This window comes from Bubalus kerabau, chromosome 10 (assembly GCF_029407905.1).
Source record: "Bubalus kerabau isolate K-KA32 ecotype Philippines breed swamp buffalo chromosome 10, PCC_UOA_SB_1v2, whole genome shotgun sequence".
NCBI classification, from domain to species: Eukaryota; Metazoa; Chordata; class Mammalia; order Artiodactyla; family Bovidae; genus Bubalus; species Bubalus kerabau.
In genome coordinates this window covers 59,949,151-59,967,311 of record NC_073633.1, presented here as the reverse complement: position 1 = coordinate 59,967,311, position 18,161 = coordinate 59,949,151, and the positions used below count along the sequence as shown (strand labels likewise).

Here is an 18,161-nt window from a genome sequence, read left to right as displayed (position 1 = left end):
TATCAAACACTGAAAATAAACCAAAACTCGTAACAATGATACTGAAATTTTCCTGGAAATGAGTATCACCTTAAAAGTTCATATGCAAATGTTCAAGAAAAGCTTTTCCATATTTACATTTTAGATAGAACATGATAAAGAAAGTTATTCTACATAGAAATTACAATTTTTTATTTGAAATAATTTCCCTTAACTTCTAAGCAGTTGAGGTACATATAGCTTTAGCTTTTATAAAATAGTTCTAAATTGAACATTTCTGACACAGAAAAGAACAGACTCAACTTCTATTACTTCTCCTCTAAAAGCTCTTGATCTTGATCTCTGTAGGAGACAGAACTTCACAAAAGAACATGTGCAGGCTTCTCTGAGGAAACTGGACATTTACCACATGCATTCTAATGCAAGAGGCTTCATATCTAGTTCAGATGCAAAATGATTGTTAACTCAGGAGATGCAGTGTGACTTTCCAAACCAAAATCTGGAGCATGTGGTCTGTCAGTGGATTTTTATGACCCTTTTGGGAAAAGGCAGAATTGGAAATACAGTTTAGCTGTCAAAGAACTGGAATTTCTAACGCACCTCACTAACTTTCAGGGCAATGCAAAGAAAAGAAAGTAAAATGAAGCAATACCAGAACAGCCATGGTGCTGGTCATCACAACACATCTCTGGGCACAGAGGACACGTGCAGTCATTTGAATTCCCTTCACTTCTGACCATCAGGGCTCAGGACTGAGACCCTACTGATCACTATAGTAGAGAAAAGGGGAGGGAAGTTGTTTCACCAGCAACAACCTCGTCGACTTATATTCCTTTTCTCACGGCCTCAGTAATTAACAGAATGATCACAAACTAAGCCCAAAGCTTCTCTACCCATTCAAATCTCACCCTCGAAATCAGTCCTCCAAAGCCACATCAAGGTCTGGATATTCCTTTAATCAACGTTTTCTCAATGTATCTGAGTGCTCTATCTTCATTAACCTGGACAGCTGTTAGGCTGCTTCTGAGTACTCCTCTCCCATCCCTCATCCCCGCAGTAAACTTTCATGTTGCCTGGACTGTGTTCTTGTGCGCAGCTTCCCCTCCGCCGCTCACCACCGGTCTGACAGCAGGCCAGCTGCCACTCCATTGCTAATTGTGTCTACCATCTGACTTTCTCTGACAGCTCATCCCTCCTCCGCTTCCCTCTGTTCCCTGCTGATTACATTCAGGAATGACTCAAAAAGTGTCTTAGAGCGCCACTGACAGCTGCTCTTTTTGGTAAATTAAGTTACATTTGCATTCAATTTAACAGTATTTGATAAGCAATTTCTACATGCCCAGTATTGTGTTGGCAACTACAAATGGCACAGGAGAAATATGTGATCTCACCACTCTCCTCAAGAAGCTAGCAATCAGGATAAGGAAACAAAATGAACTCATTTTCCACAAAAGACACATGAAACAAGATCCTCAGGAAGCAAGATGTCACCCAGCACAGGATATCAAACATGAAATGGGGCTTTGTCGCTTCCAGCTGTGTGATCCATGGCAAGTCGTGTAACCTCTCTCAGCCTGTTTCTTCAATATGAGAGATTTTATCTATCAAGATCACTGGGAAGACTGAAGACCCCGAGAAGTCAGAAACAGGGCACAATCTGACCAAGGCTTCAAACAGGGGCCAGGTCTTGAGGTGAACACCTTCAAAGTGGTGAGGAGTAGGAAAATGGCATGTCTGTTACAAGAGCATGTTTTGACTGCAATTTAACAGGTACTGAGAAGCCCAGTTAACTACTTCAAAGGCAACAAATGTAAATAAGATATACTCCTTCCCCTCAGAATTTACAGTCAGAGAAACATAAGACAAATACACAAATAACTATAAAGCTGGCTATAAATTCAAAGGAACGCTTAGGAGGTAATGTGGCAAGTTGAAGAGGGCTGGACAACTAACCGTCAGTGTGCCGATATTAGTTTTAGCTCTGCTACCACCTGTGTGTGATCCAACACTTTCCAGGCCTTGCTTCCTCAAATATGAAATAAGAGGGCTGAACTCAATGGTCTCTCCCTCACACAGTTCTCAGTCCAAAGAGTTTGGCCATGAGAAGCTTACATGGGGTCCTGGTGGCAGCTGCCTCTTGTATCACCTCTCACGCCTTAAAAATGAGAGCCTAGACATGAGAATAAGATGGAACAGAAATAGAGTGGACAATAGAATGGGAAAGACTAGCGATCTCTTCAAGAAAGTTAGAGATAACAAGGGAATATTACATGCAAAGATGGGCACAATAAAGGACAGAAACGATAAGGATCTAACAGAAGAGATTAAGAAGAGATGACAAGAATATGCAGAAGAATTATACAAAAAAGGTCTTAAAGATCCAGGTAGCTACAATGGTGTTGTCACTCACCTACAGCCAGACATCTTGGAGTGTGAAGTCAAGTGGGCCTTAGGAAGCATTACTACAAACAAAGCTAGTGGAGGTGATTAACTGAGCTATTTCAAATCCTAAAAGATGATGCTGTGAAAGTGCTTCACTCAATATGCCAGCAAATTTGGAAAACTCAACAATAGCCACAGGACTGGAAAAAGTCAGTTTTTATTTCAATCCCAAGGAAAGGCAATGCCAAAGAATGTTCAAAATAATGCACAACTGTGCTCATTTCACATGCTAGCAAGTTGATGTTCAAAATCCTTCAAGCTAGGCTTTAACCGTATGCGAACCAAGAATTTCCAGATGTACAAGCTAGATTTAGAAGAGGCAGAGGAACCAGAGATCAAATTGATAACATTCATTAGATCATAGAAAATGCAAGAGAATTCCTGAAAAACATCTACTTCTGCTTCACTGAGTACACTAAAATCTTTGTGTGGATCACAACAAACCAAGGAAACTTCTGAAAGAGACGGGAATACCAGATGACCTAATCTGCCTCCTGAGAAACCTGTATGTAGGTCAAGAAGCAACATCAATTAGAATCAGTCATGGAACAACAGACTGGTTCCAAATTGGGAAAGGAGTACATCAAGGCTATATATTGTCACCTTGCTTATTTAACTTAAATGCAGAGTAGTGAAGTAACAGAGAAGGCAATGGCACCCCACTCCAGCATTCTTGCCTGGAAAATCCCATGGACGGATGAGCCTGGAAGGCTGCAGACCATGGGGTCGCTAAGAGTTGGACATCACTGAGTGACTTCACTTTCACTTTTCACTTTCATGCATTGGAGAAGGAAATGGCAGCCCACTCCAGTGTTCTTGCCTGAAGAATCCCAGGGACAGCGGAGCCTGGTGGGCTGCCATCTATGGGGTCTCACAGAGTCAGACACGACTGAAGTGACTTAGCATAGCATAGCATAGTGAAGTAAAGTGAAAGTCACTCGGCCATGTCCAACTCTTTGCAACCACATGGACTGTTGCCCACGAGGCTCCTCTGTCCATAGAATTCTCCAGGCAAGAATACTGGAGTGGGTTGCCATTTCCTTCCAGAGAGGAACTTCCCTACTCAGGGATTGGACCCAGGTCTCCTACATTAGAGGCAGATTCTTTACCATCTGAGCCACCACGGAAGCCTCAGAGTACAAGATCCTAGGCTGGATGACTCCCAAGCTGGAATCAAGATTGCTGAGAGAAATATCAACAACCTCAGACATGCACATGATACCACCCTAATAGAGAAAGCAAAGAGGAACTAAAGAGCCTTTTGATGAAGGTACACTAAAGCTGGCTTAAAACTCAATATTTAAAAACTAATATCATGGCATCCATACTCATCACTTCACAGCAAATAGAAGGGGAAAAGTAGAAGCAGTGACAGACTGTTTTCTGGGGCTCCAAAATCACCATTAACACTGATATCAGATTGATTATATTCTTTGCAGCCAAAGATGGAGAAGCTCTATACAAGTACCAAAAGCAAGACCAGGAGTTGACTGTGGCTCAGATCATGAACTCCTTATTGCCAATTTAGATCTAAATTGAAGAAAGTAGGGAAAACCACTAGACCATTCAGGTGTGACCTAAATCAAATCCCTTACAATTATACAATGGAAGTGAGAAATAGATTTAAGGGACTAAATCTGATAGAGTGACTGATGAACTCTGGACAGAGATTTGTGACACAGTACAGGAGACAGGGATCAAGACCATTCCAAAGAAAAAGAAATGCAAAAGAGCAAAACGGTTGTCTGAGGAGGCCTTACAAATAGCTGTGAAAAGAAGAGAAGTGAAAAGCAAAGGAGAAAAGGAAATATATACCCATTTGAATGCAGAGTTCCAAAAACTAGCAAGGAGAGATAAGAAAGCCTTCCTCAGTGATCAGTGCAAAGCACTGAAAGAAAGCCTTCCTCAGTGATCAGTGCAAAGCACTGAAATAGAGGAAAACAACAGAATGGAAGATACCAGAGATCTCTTCAAGAAAATCAGAGATACCAAGGGAACATTTCATGCAAAGATGAGCACAATAAAGGACAGAAGTGGTATGGACCTAACAGAAGCAGAAGATATTAAGAAGAGGTGGCAAGAATACACAGAAGAACTGTACAAAAAAGATCTTCATGACCCAGATAATCATGATGGTGTGATCAGTCAACTAGAGCCAGACATCCTGGAATGTGAAGTCCAGTGGGCCTTAGGAAGCATCACTGCGAACAAAGCTAATGGAGGTGATGGAATTCCAGTTGAGCCTTTTCAAATCCTAAAAGATGAGGCTGTGAAAGTGCTGCACTCAATATGCCAGCAAATTTGGAAGACTCAGCAATAGCCACAGGACTGGAAAAGGTCAGTTTTCATTCCATCCCAAAGAAAGGCAATGCCAAAGAATGCTCAAACTACTGCACAATTGCACTCATCTCACACGCTAGTAAAGTCATGCTCAAAATTCTCCAAGCCAGGCTTCAGCAATATGTGAACCATGAACTTGCTGATGTTCAAGCTGGTTTTAGAAAAGGCAAAAGAACCAGAGATCAAATTGCCAACATCCGCTGGATCATGGAAAAAAGGAAGAGAGTTCCAAAATAACATCTATTTCTGCTTTATTGACTATGCCAAAACCTTTGACTATGTGGATCACAATAAACTGTGGAAAATTCTGAAAGAGATGGGAAAACCAGACCACCTGACCTGCCTCTTGAGACATCTGTATGCAGGTCAGGAAGCAACAGTTAGAACTGGACATGGAACAACAGACTGGTTCCAAATAGGAAAGGGAGTATGTCATGGCTGTATATTGTCACCCTGCTTATTTAACTTATATGCAGAGTACATCATGAGAAATGCTGGGCTGGATGAAGCACAAGCTGGAATCAAGATTGCCGGGAGAAATATCAATAACCTCAGATATGCAGATGACATAAACCTTATGGCAGAAAATGAAGAAGAACTGATAAGCCTCTTGATGAAAGTGAAAGAGGAGAGTGAAAAAGTCGGCTTAAAGCTCAACATTCAGAAAACAAAGATCATGGCATCTTTTCCCATCACTTCATGGGAAATAGATGGGGAAACAGTGGAAACAGTGTCAGACTTTTTATTTTGTGAGGGCTCCAAAATCACTGCAGATGGTGACTGCAGCCATGAAATTAAAAGACGCTTACTCCTTGGAAGGAAAGTTATGACCAACGTAGATAGCATATTCAAAAGCAGAGACATTACTTTGCCAACAAAGGTCCATCTAGTAAAGGCTATGGTTTTTCCAGTAGTCATGTATGGATGTGAGAGTTGGAGTACAAAGAAAGCTCAGCACCAAAGAATTGATGCTTTTGAACTGTGGTGTTGGAAAAGACTCTTGAGAGTCCCTTGGACTGCAAGGAGATCCAAACAGTCCATCCTAAAGGAAATCAGTCCTGAATATTCATTGGAAAGACTGTTGCTGAAGCTGAAATTCCAATACTTTTGCCATCTGATGTGAAGAACTAACTCATTTGAAAAGACCCTGATGCTGGAAAGATTGAAGGAGGGAGGAGAAGGGGACGACAGAGGATGAGATGGTTGGATGGCATCACTGACTCAATTGACATGAGTTTGAGCTGAACTCCGGGAGTTGGTGATGAACAGGGTGGCCTGGTGTGGTGCAGTCCATGGGGTCGCAAAGAGTCCTGAACTGAACTGAAAATTACTGTGGACAGTTGATTGCAGCCATGAAATTATAAGACACCTGCCCCTTGGAAGAAAAGCTATGACAAACCCACATACTGTATTAAAAGTCAGAGCCATCATTTTGTCAACAAAGATCTGTATAGTCAAAGGTATGGTTTTCTCCAGTACTCACATACAGCTGTGAGAGCTGGACCATAAAGAAAGATAAGCACCGAAGGATTGATGCTTTCGAATTGTAGTGCTGGAAAAGACTCTTGAAAGTCCCTTGGACAGCAAGGAAATCAAACCAGTCAATCCTACAGGAAATCAACCCTGAATACTCACTGGGAGGAATGATACTGAAGCTAAAGCTCCAATATTTTGGTCACCTAATAAGAAGAGCCGACTCACTGGAAAAGACCTTGATGCTGGGAAAGATTGAGGGCAAGAGGAGAAGGAGATGACAGAGAATAAAATGGTTGGATGGCATTACCAATTTAATGGACATGGGTCTGAGCAAACTCTGGGAGATGGTGAAGGACAGGGAAGCCTGGCATGCTATAGTCCATGGAGTTGAAAAGAGTCAGACATGACTTAGTGACTGAACAACAACTCTCCCCTGTGGGGAGCCTTTATTAGTACAGCAACTCAGATTCAAAAACTTAGATATCAGATTCAAAACATTATCCTACACCACCCATCGGACCACATGGTAATAAAAATATAGCCAGGAATATATATACTGGCCAGGAGTATATCATTTTCCCTCAGCTTTCTTCTCTGCCTCTCTCATTTGGCTTGAAATAATTACCACGTTTACCACTGATATCAAGAAATGACAAGTCAAAACCCTTTCTAATTACTTAATGCCTGTGGCTGTTCAGAAGAGAATTAGCTAACTGAACTGTATTTCCTAAGTTTTTGTTCTCATTTAAAATAAAACAATACTTTTCTTTTTTTATAAATATGCATGTGCACCGTCTCCTGATACACGCCAGCAAGAGCATCTCCAGGAAATTGCTTCCCAACCATTTTCATGCTATTTGTTTGACAAACTAGCCAAATGCTCATAATCAAAGATGACAGATCTGGGTATTTCAGCAATGTCAGGCCCTGCCTAGTAACCCTGAGGGAAGAAGGGTTTAGTATCTCAATACAGCTATGGTTTTTCCAGTAGTCATGTATGGATGTGAGAGTTGGACTATAATGAAAGCTGAGAGCCGAAGAATTGATTCTTTGAAACTGTGGTGTTGGAGAAGACTCTTGAGAGTCCCTTGGACAGCAAGGAGATCCAACCAGTCCATCCTAAAGGAAATCAGTCCTGAATATTCATTAGAAGGACTGATGCTGAAGCTGAAACTCCAATACTTTGGCCACCTGCTGTGAAGAACTGATTCATTTGAAAAGACTCTGATGCTGGGAAAGATTGAAGGTTGGAGGAGAAGGGGACGACAGAGGATGAGATGGTTGGATGGCATCACCGACTCAATGGACATGACTTTGAGGTAAATTCTGGGAGTTGGTTATGGACAGGGAGGCCTGGTATGCTGCAGTCCATGGGGTCTCAAAGAGTCAGACACAACTGAGCGACTGAACTGAACTGAACTGACATCTGAACCAATTCAGAACATACCAAAGGAAAAGGATGGGTACCAAAGAATGACATTCCTGGGACATTGGTATGTACATGTTCAATAATACAAGACAATGCCAAACTGGGGGCTTCTCCAGTGGCTAAGTGGTAAAGAATCTGCCTGTAATGTAGGAGCCATGGATATGATCCCTGGGTCTGGAAGATTCCCTGGAGAAGAAAACGGCAACTCACTCCAATAATCTTGCCTGGAAAATCCCATGGACAGAGGAACCTGGCTGGCTACTGTCCATGAGGTCACAAAGAGTTGGACATGACTGAGCAACTCAACTGCCACAGTTGTTTTACACTCCCAACTTCACATCTTCACCAACATCAGGTGTTTATTGTCAGACTTCTCAAAACGGTACCACACTGTAATCGAAATTGGCATTTATTTGATTTTCTAATGTGGTTGAGCAATTCAATTTCTTTTCTTTTTTCTTTAGTTTGTTGGCCATTCAGTTTCTTCTTGTGGAAAAGCATAGTCATGTCCTTTCCCTTTTTTTCTATTGGGTTGTCTTTTTCTTATGAACATGCAGGAATTCTTTTGAGAAGAATGTTCTAGGTACTCCTCCTTTGACAGTTACAGTGGTTGCAAATATCTTCCTCCTATTTGTGGTTTGTCTTTTTACTTTTTAAAATTGAAATATAGTTGGATTTGCAATGTTGTATAAATTTCTGCTGTACAGTAAAGTGACAATTATTATATATATGTGTGTGTGTGTGTGTGTGTGTGTGCGCGCGCGTGCGCGCATGCGCACATGTGCTAAGTCGCTTCAGTCGTGTCTGACTCTCTGTGACCCCATGGACTATAGCCCACCAGGCTTCTCTGTCCATGGGATTTCCCAGGCAAGAGTACTGGAGTGGGTTGCCATTTCCTACTACAGGAGATCTTCCTGACCCAGGGATTGAACCCACGTCTTCTGCATCGGCAGTGGGTTCTTCACCACTGAGCCACCAGGAACACTCTCTCTCTCTCTCTCTCTCTCTATATATATATATATATATTTTTTTTTTTTAATATTCTTTTCCATTTTGGTTTACCTCTGGATATTGACTATATAGTTCCCTGTGCTATACAGTAGGACCTAGTCATTTGTCCTTCCTCCTTTTCAATAGCTCAATCTTCAAGTAATCATACCTATCAATCTTTGATACATAGTTTTCTTTATATAATATAAAACAAATCCATGGACTTCCTTCATGGTCCAGTGATTAAGGCTCCACACTTCCACTTTGTGGGGTGCAGGTTGGATCCCTTATCAGGGAACCTCTGCATACCTCGTGATGTGACCAAAAACAAAACAAAAATACAGCTAAGAAATCCTTCTTTACCTAAAGTGATAAAGATATTCACCTATATTATTTTTCAAAAGATTTTACCTTTCACATTGTCTTCAACCCAGTGGTAATTTTTAAGGTGCATGTAGGAATCCAATTTCACTAATTTTCCCTGAAAAACACCTATTTATCATAGTACCATTTATCAAGAAAAATTACTCTTTTCCTAGTGAGTCACCGTATCGGGGCAGATATGTTTCAGGATTCACTCTTTTGTTCTTTTGGTCATTTTCATTACCCATGGGCCAATGTCATAAGGCCTTAGCTCCTGTGACTTTATAACGGAGCTTTATACCTGAGTTATAAAGGTATACCTGGGAGGACCAGATCCCGCTGCCTCACTGAGGACATTCTTGACCTTTCACACTTCCATCCAAGTTCCTCAGAATGTGAGCATGTTGGATTAAACTGAGAAGACTTACATATTCATAATATTGAATCTTTCTATCCATGTATATGTATAATCTCTACATTTATTGATGCCTTCTTTAATGCCTTTACAAATGTCAAAGTAAATTCCCTTCATAAAGACCTTGTACGGTTTTAGACTTATGATGCTTTATATTTTTGTTACTATTATAAGTGATATCTTTTAAATATATATACTTACATGTGTATTACCATCTATTTATTAGTCACACTATTCTAATGATTTGTTATACATAGCTGAAAATAAATACATCTTTTTTTTTCTTTTCTAATCTTTATACATTTTATTTATATTCCTTCTCTTACTGTGCTAGTTAGGACCTCCAAAAGTACTGAATAAACATCTTGATTCTAATGTTTCACTGTTAAGAATAACATTTGCTGTAGGTTTTTGGTAAACACTCTTATCAGGATAAGGAAGTACTCCACCTATTCCTTGTTTTCTAAGAATAAGTATTACAGATATACATCAATTTTATCAAATTTTGCTTCTAAATCTACTGAGAAAAATATGTGATTTTTTTCTCCTTTAATTTGTTAATTTACAAGCTTTTACAATTATTCTGCCTTTGATCTTTATTTTTATTTACTTTTAGTTTTCTAACTTTCCTAATTTCTTCTTATTGATAACCTGTACCCAGGACTTCTCTTTCAAACTCATTGCTTCTTCCAAGTCCATTCTTGAGGAAAGGACGCTATAATTCTCAGAGTCATTAATAAATATTTGGATGAATAAAAAATGAATTGTATATTAAGTTCCATGTAATTGAGATGATTTACTCAAAGTTCAGTTCAGTTCAGTTCAGTTCAGTCACTCAGTCGTGTCTGACTCTTTGCGACCCCATGAAAAACCAACCTTCAAATATAACACATCACATTTTACATAAGTTGCTCTAGTTTGGGGCCAAAAGAAAAAGGGTCACTCAAGATGCAGTCACTTAGAGACAGAAGTAATTATCACAGAAAGTTTTTCAACTGAAATAGTCTTTTATTACCTAGAGTAACATCAGAAAATCATTAGCTAGCTTTTGAATTTTCTTTTCAATACTATGTTGGACTTTTAAGTACTGGGGTTCAAGCACACACACACCCCATTATAACACTAAGCATTGAGGGTAACACATTTAAAAAATAGCATCTTAAAAGAGATAAAAAGTGAAGCTTATATATATTTTGCAATTCAGCACAATCAGCCAAAGGAGCCAGTCCATGCCTCAAAACCTTGGTTCCAAACCTAAACCAGACCAGCCATGATGATCATTTAATTTGTACAATCTGAAGACAGAGGGGAAAATGTAGCTATACCCTTTTGTTTAAAGCAGGAGGAACAAATCTAGTTCATGGAATGCTGCATCAAAGGGAAGTTATACGTCTACAAAAGACTGGACAGGTTCTGTCTTAGTAAAAGGTGATCACATGTTTGTTTTGTTCATTCATTTAACAGTTGAGTGCCCACACCCATCACTGTGCAAGGTGACAGAAATGCAAATAAGACAGATACAGCATCTGCATCCCCCCACCAAATTTACCATCTAACGGACAATATTGACCACTGAAGCAAAACTCCAAGCATGGTAAGTACCTATGGCTGGCATAATAAAAGGAGCACATGAAATTAACACCTCATCTAGATATGGGGGAGGTGAGTTCTGAGAGAAAGCACACAAAAGGTTTGGTGTCTGGAAATGGATAAATTCTCGAAGTAATATGCAGTCCTAAACAGTACATTAAAGCTGGGGTTCCCTGGGAGGCAAGCACTCTAAAGTGTACAGCAGGAGAGAATAGAAAAGCTAAAAGATCCAAAGACCCTCATCCATACTCTCCCCTCGTCCCACCTCGTTGCCTCCCACATACACAACTGTGTGACTCACCAAAAGGTTATAGCTTAAAAAAAAAGTCAATGTATTCCCCAGATACTTGGAGAAATGGCTGTGACAGTGAATATGAAACAGGTTCCTCACCTTTCTTGCCTTATCATAAATCTCTTGGTATGCACTAGACCCCACCCAATCTGCCATCTCCCTCTGCTAGTCAAAAACTGTGATCTTCATGTGGTGGTTTAGTTGCTCAGTTGTATCCAACTCTTTGCGACCCCATAGACTATATAGCCTGCCAGGCTCCTCTGTCCATGGGATTTTCCAGGCAAGAATACTGGAGTGGGTTCCCATTTCCTTCACAAGGGGATCTTCCCAGTCCAGGGATCGAACCCATGGCTCCTGCATCTCCTACACTGCAGGCAGATTCTTTACTGCTAAGCCACCAGAGAAGCCCCTGACCTTCATGCTGCTGCTGCTGCTAAGTTGCTTCAGTCGTGTATGACTCTGTGTGACCCCACAGACAGCAGCCCACCAGGCTCCCCTGTCCCTGGGATTCTCCAGGCAAGAATACTGGAGTGGGTTGCCATTTCCTTCTCCAATGCATGCATGCATGCTAAGGCGCTTCAGTTGTGTCCGACTCTGTGTGACCCCATGGACAGCAGCCCACCAGGCTCCTCTGTCCACAGGAGTTTCTAGGCAAGAATACTGGAGTGGGTTGCCATTTCCTTCTCCACCTGACCTTCATACACATGGCCAAAAAGCACATAAAAAGGTGCTCAACATCACTAATTATCAGAGAAATACAAATCAAAACTACAGTGAGTTATCATCTCACATCAGTCAGAATGGTCATTATCTATCAAAAAAAAAAATCTACAAACAATAAATGCTGGAGAGAGTGTGGAGAAAAAGGAACCCTGCTACACTGTTGGTGGGAATGTAAATTGGTGCAGCCACTATGGAGAACAGTATGGAGGTTCCTTAAAAACTAAAAATAGAACTACCACATGACTCAGCAATCCCACTCCTGGGCATCTATCTGGAGAAAAATCATAATTCGAAAAGTTAAATGCATCCCTATATTCAGTGCAGCACTATTTACAGTAGCCAGGACATGGAAGCAACCTAAGTGTCCATCACCAGAGGAATGAGTAAAGATGTGGTAGAAACATACAACAGAGTATTACTCAGCCATTAAAAAAGAACAAAATAGTGCCATTTGTAGCAATATGGATGGACCTAGAGATTATCATACTAAGTGGAGTAAGTCAGACAGAGAAAGACAAATATATGATATCACTCATATGTGGAATCTAATTTTTAAAAATGATAAAAATCAACTTATGTACAAAACAGAAAGATATTTACAGATACTGCAAACAAACATGGTGACCAAAGGGGAAAGGTGGGGGAGGGAGGATAAATCAGGAACTGGAGATTAACAAACACATGCTACTATATATACAAGAGAGATAACCAACAAGGACCTACTGTGTAGCACAGGGAACTCTACTCAATATTCTGTGATAATCAATATGAGGAAAGAATCTGAAAAAGAGCAGATATATGTATAACTGAATCACTTTGCTGTACACCTGCAACTAACACAAAGTTGTAAATCAACTATAAACCAATAACATTTTTAATGTGACCTTACCACTTTTTAAAAAGTGATGTCTTCATTTTAAAATTAAAGCAGCTGAAGCTACATTTCTATACTCTGGCTAATTATTTACGATGAATTTTTGAAAAAACTTTTTTCCAAGATTTTTTTTTTTCAATTGGTCTCTACAGTTATACTAAAGTCTGTATTTAACTCTATAAAATACAGCTATTTTACCAATATTGTTAGATGAGGCATGATCTAGAAATGAAAAAGGGCAATTAAAAGAAACAGAAATCAGCAAGCAGCTCTCAAACAAACTTCAAGTTCTTGTCCTAAGAAAAGTAAATTAAAAATCACAAGAATATACAGAATTGTAGTTTATACCTGACTCCAAAGAGCCACAAGGCCATTGCCAGCAGTTATGTTTTAAAACACCATTTAAAAAATTTAAAAAGAAAACAGTCTATTTTCATTCTGTGAGTTCTATAAACACTCACTTTTAGTTTTTAAACACTTTCAGAACTATAAAAACTAGACTAGATGGAAATGTATGTATTTATTTTCTGGCTGTGCCATGTAGCATGTGGGATCTTAGTTTCCTGAATAAGGAGGAAACCCATGCCCCCTGCATTGGGAGCACGTCTTAACCACTGGGCCACCATGGAAGTCCCAAGAATCTAATTTTTTTAACAGCACTTTTTAGTGGCTTTAGAGGAAAAACCTGGCTCAAGAGACCAACGCAAAATTGCAAACATTATAAAGCACAGGATGACAAGGGGAATGGGCTGTGACAGACACAGAGGTAGTTCCCAAGAATTATACATAAACCCAATGTCCTCAAGTATACCTGAAACTAAATGCAAAATGATATACAAATGTCAATCCAAAAGTTGTTAATAATTTTAAATGAAATCTGACAAGTGGACTGTCCTACACCAACGATCGAAAGATATACCGGCAAAGCCTGAAGACACTGAGGAGAGAGAAGCTAGGATGAATGACAGAAATGCAGGTGGTAGCTGATGAGCACATCAGTTCAATCATGCACGTACCAAGTGAGCACTGAGAACAGCCCCTGCACGTGTCACTATGCCAAGCACCTAGAATGAGGCTACAGAAAAGCAAGTCTAATAGAAGAGCTGCACGTGAACATGAGCAATGAAGATGCAGTGGAATGAGAACCGTAACAGAAATATGCACACAGGACTGGGCAGCTGGGAGACGTGGGGCAGAGAGGGCCAGGGCAGTGGGGGAGCCCACCAAGTCACCTCACAGAGGGGTACCCCAGCCACGGACTTTTATCAGCACGCAGAGGGATAAGTGACAAACGGAAAAGAACAAAATTACACAGTTCACAGATGATGTGGTAAAGAACTTTACCTCACAGGTCAGATAAGCCTTATCCTTTAAAGATAACAGAAACCATCAACAAAAATATTATCGATGCCAATGTGAAAGGTGTAACTGAGTTTTGATGGAACTAGGTAAGTGCTGTCTGACATCTGAAGTACAAAACACAGACAAGGCTTGGAGCCACGAGAAGGGAACACATAACAGACTGGGAGGGTGGGAGTCAGGGAAGAGCATCTATATTTGCAAAGGTCTAAGAGGGAAAAGGTTGTGATGCATTTAGGGAACCTCAGCAGATGCCTGCCATTAGTGGACTATACCGGGATGGGAGAGGAGGCGTCCAGACAGGCTGAAAAGATGGGAGAGGGTTTGGGACCTGGGCCTGAAAGGACTCTTATATGACACTAGAAAGTCTGTGTGTTATCCTCTGGGCAACGGAAAGTCACTGCAGGCTTTATGAAGGAGAGGAACACGAGGTCTGTGCCTGAAAGTGATCTTTCTGGGGATACACAGAGGACCAGGAAGCTATGCTGAGAGATGGTGAGTGACTTGTGTTGGTGACAGTGGGATTCAGAGAAAGGGATTAATTCAAGATAGATTTAGGAGGTAGAAAATCAGTATAGCTCCTTAACTGACTGGTACAGAAGTTAAAGATAATCAAAACTTTCAGTTTATTAACTGAATGGAAGATACTATCATTAATTAAGAGAGGAAAGGGCTTCCCAGGTGACTTAGTGGTAAAGAATCTACCTGCCAATGCAGGAGATGCAGGTTCGATCCCTGGGTTGGGAAGATCCCCTGGCGTTGAAAATGGCAACCCACTCCAGTAATCTTGCCTGGAAAATCCCATGGACAGAGAAGTCTGGTGGGCTACAGTCCATGAGGTCACAGAGAGTCAGACACAATTGAGCACCCACACACAAGCACACAAGCAGGAGAGGAAAAGCTGGTTTGAGATGATTATAACAAACACTTACTAAGTACTTTTCTAAGCCCTTTAATATATTAACTCACTAGAGGCTCACAACAACCCTATGAACTCTTTAATTTACAGATAAGAAAACTAACAGTCAATAAAAGGTGAAGTCAAGGTTTGAACCCAGACACACTCTGAATGACTATGTAATCCTGTATGGAATATGACCAATTACATGTCCCTCATGTCACAGGGATATCCAGGGAAATGTGTTTAATTGGCATTCTGAAAACAGAATATTAGGGCTCGAAACAAAAATAAGGGTTAACAAGATGGATTTTAGATTCATCAACCAAGTTGATTTCCTGAGGCCATGCGAGAGAGAAGGCATTTTAGAAGGAAGACGGCCAAAATGTAAGGCTCAGCAAGAGAGATCCAAAAATGACACTAGAAAGATTTTTCAAACAATAGTACATACCCTGCATCAGTCACCACCGCAGAGTGCTATCAGCTTAAAGCTGTCTGGGCTTTCTTCTTGTGAAAACAGAGGATCCACTTAACATTTACAGTGTGATAAATCCAGCACTTGGAGCTAAAGGATCCCCTTACAGGTTACATCAGGGAGAGGAAAAGCCTAATAGAAAATGAAATGGGCGAAAGCAAGAAAACAGGCAAAAAACAAAACAAAACAAAAAAAACAACCGCTCTCAGCTCTTGGGCAATTTGCATCTGTGTTTGAGCAAAGTGGCTCCTGCCTTCAGAAAAACAGCAGCAAGGCAAGCTCTCCTCCCAAGCAGCGTCTCATAACCACCTCCCTACCCTCCAACCCCCACTGAACCTGGCCTCTGCTCTGCCAAGGGGGCAGGGCCCCAGCCACGCCAGCAACAATGGGAACGCCAAAAAAAGCAGGAAGGTGCCCTCTTGCAAGGACAGCCCTAAACAAGGATGGCTTCTGCAGAAATCAGCTTTTGTTTTTAATGGGCCTGTTCCAGCAGCTAGCACATGTGGTGCGCCCTGGCTCAAACTATAAATCAACCAAGTGCAGAGGGAGGAAGAAGGGAATAGTAGCAAAAGAGAAAAGAGAAACAGAGCAAAGTGTGGAGCATGTCCTCTGTGAGCACTCAGGTTCTGAGAGACCGGACGGGGCAGATGCTGAAATGGCAGCAGAGGCAGCCCTGGGCTCCCAGCCCTGCCAGACATGGGCAGGTCCTGGTTGCCATGGTGCCACCCTGCTGGCCGACAATGTTTCATCAGCGCTGTCTTTCTGCCGCAGTTCCTGTCTTGTGGGCGGCGGCAGCAGCAGCAAGAAAGAAGGAAAAATGTTGTTTGTATTCTAATGGCTGCTGGGTCACTGAACAGTATGTCTGAAAAGAATAAAGAGAACTTGGTAAGAGACAGACTAGCCAAGGTGGGAGCAATCTCCTTCGGGATGTATTAGGTACAAACTGGACATTCTGTGGATGAAATCCTCTCAGTCTTTTTTTTCTTTTTTTTTGGTACTTAAAATCCAAGAATTTCAACAGAGATTGTCAGCTTTTAATCAAGGCTCTTTCTCATCTGATTTCTAAAGAGACTTTGGGTTCACTCCTAGGTGAAAGCATGAACTTATGACCAAGAAAACAAAATGATGTACTGGAGTAATAATTAGAAGACAAATTTAAGTGACAGAAGAAACACACCTTACACTAAAACACAGACTTACATAATCTCCACTAGAACTATCAGCTGGGAAGCTATTAGGGCTTCCCAGGTGGCGCTAGTGGTAAAGAACCTGCCTGCCAACTCAGGAGGTGCAGGTTCAATCCCTGAGTCGGGAAGATCCCCTGGAGGAGGTAATGGCAACCCACTCCAGTATTCTTGCCTGGAAAATCCCATGCAAAGAGGAGCCTGGTGGGCTACAATCCATAGGGTCACAAAGAGTCATACACAACTGAAGAAACTTACCATACAGAGCACAGAGCTATCAACAGCATTAACAACAAAATCCCAATTGAATTTTTGTGGGTAAAATGCTCAGAAGATGAGCAGGACTCTTAGAGCTATTCAATTCCGTTATCAGCTCTCTTATTCCACATATTACCTGAGAATAAAAGCCTCTGTTACTTTGTTAAAGTACAGAAAAGAAAGGAAGAAAGCAGTCAGTATTCATGCCCACTCTCTGGTAACTGAAAATGCACTTTTCAAATTAAACATAAGAAATTTAGCAGACATCTTGAAGTCTTTGTTTGAAAAAAATTAATGTGTGCAGTGGTGTTTTATGTTAAATTGCACTATTTTAAGTACCTGAAAACTGGCACCTCAGCACTCGAAGCCTCTACCTCCCCACCACCACCAAAAAAAAAAAAAAAAAGGCATAATCGTACCTTGACAAAGTATAAATCCTGGTTGATTTTCCCAAAACTTTAGAGACTGGAGTTTCCAACACTTCAACAATTAGGCAACTTGTAATCACATGTCCTCTTCTAAAAAGATATTGTTGTCTATTACAAAGAGAAAGGTTAAAATCAGAACAGTCTACTTACAAAAGTTTTTCAAAAGAGTCTTTTGAAAAGCAGTTCGCTTCATCAACTTTCAAAATCAGTCATCTCTGGAAAAACCCACAATCCAGCTAATTAGTCTCAGCTGTTTGTCATATGGCCCGCAAACCAGTCAAGTGATTTTGCCCCTTTCAAGCTTTTACTAAAACCCAATCTCCTGGTCTCTCAGACAGAAGGCAGCTGTATTAACCTCTTCCAGTGTTAGAAGACTTACACTTCAACTTTTTCTTTTCCCCTCAACCAAACAAGTAGAATATTTGTTTTCTTGATAAAACATATTAAAAGCATTGCATTCTAAAGGTCCTTAAGGGTTATATCAATATTGTGTGTGAGTGTTTAGTTGCTCAGTCATGTCCAATTCTTTCAGACCCCATGGACTGTAGCCCGCCAGGCTCTTCCATCCATGAGATTTTCTAGGCAAGGATACTGGAGTGGGTATCCATTTCTTCCTCCAGGGGGAATCTTTCCAACCCAGGGATTG

At 40.9% G+C, this 18,161-nt stretch overlaps 1 protein-coding gene across 3 annotated transcripts in view; it reads right to left on the bottom strand.

Annotated features, from left to right (window-relative positions):
* RAB27A (RAB27A, member RAS oncogene family) overlaps positions 1-18,161 on the bottom strand; it is an 80,749-nt gene that overhangs the window by 45,262 nt on the left and 17,326 nt on the right. For 2 of the 3 annotated variants that reach the window (XM_055537901.1, XM_055537900.1), the window contains exon 2: positions 17,507-17,623. The gene's annotated coding sequence lies outside the window, so the exon portion shown is untranslated. Of the gene's footprint in view, positions 1-17,506; positions 17,624-17,665; positions 17,810-18,161 lie in introns of those variants that run through there. The other variant, XM_055537903.1, reaches the window with a different exon arrangement.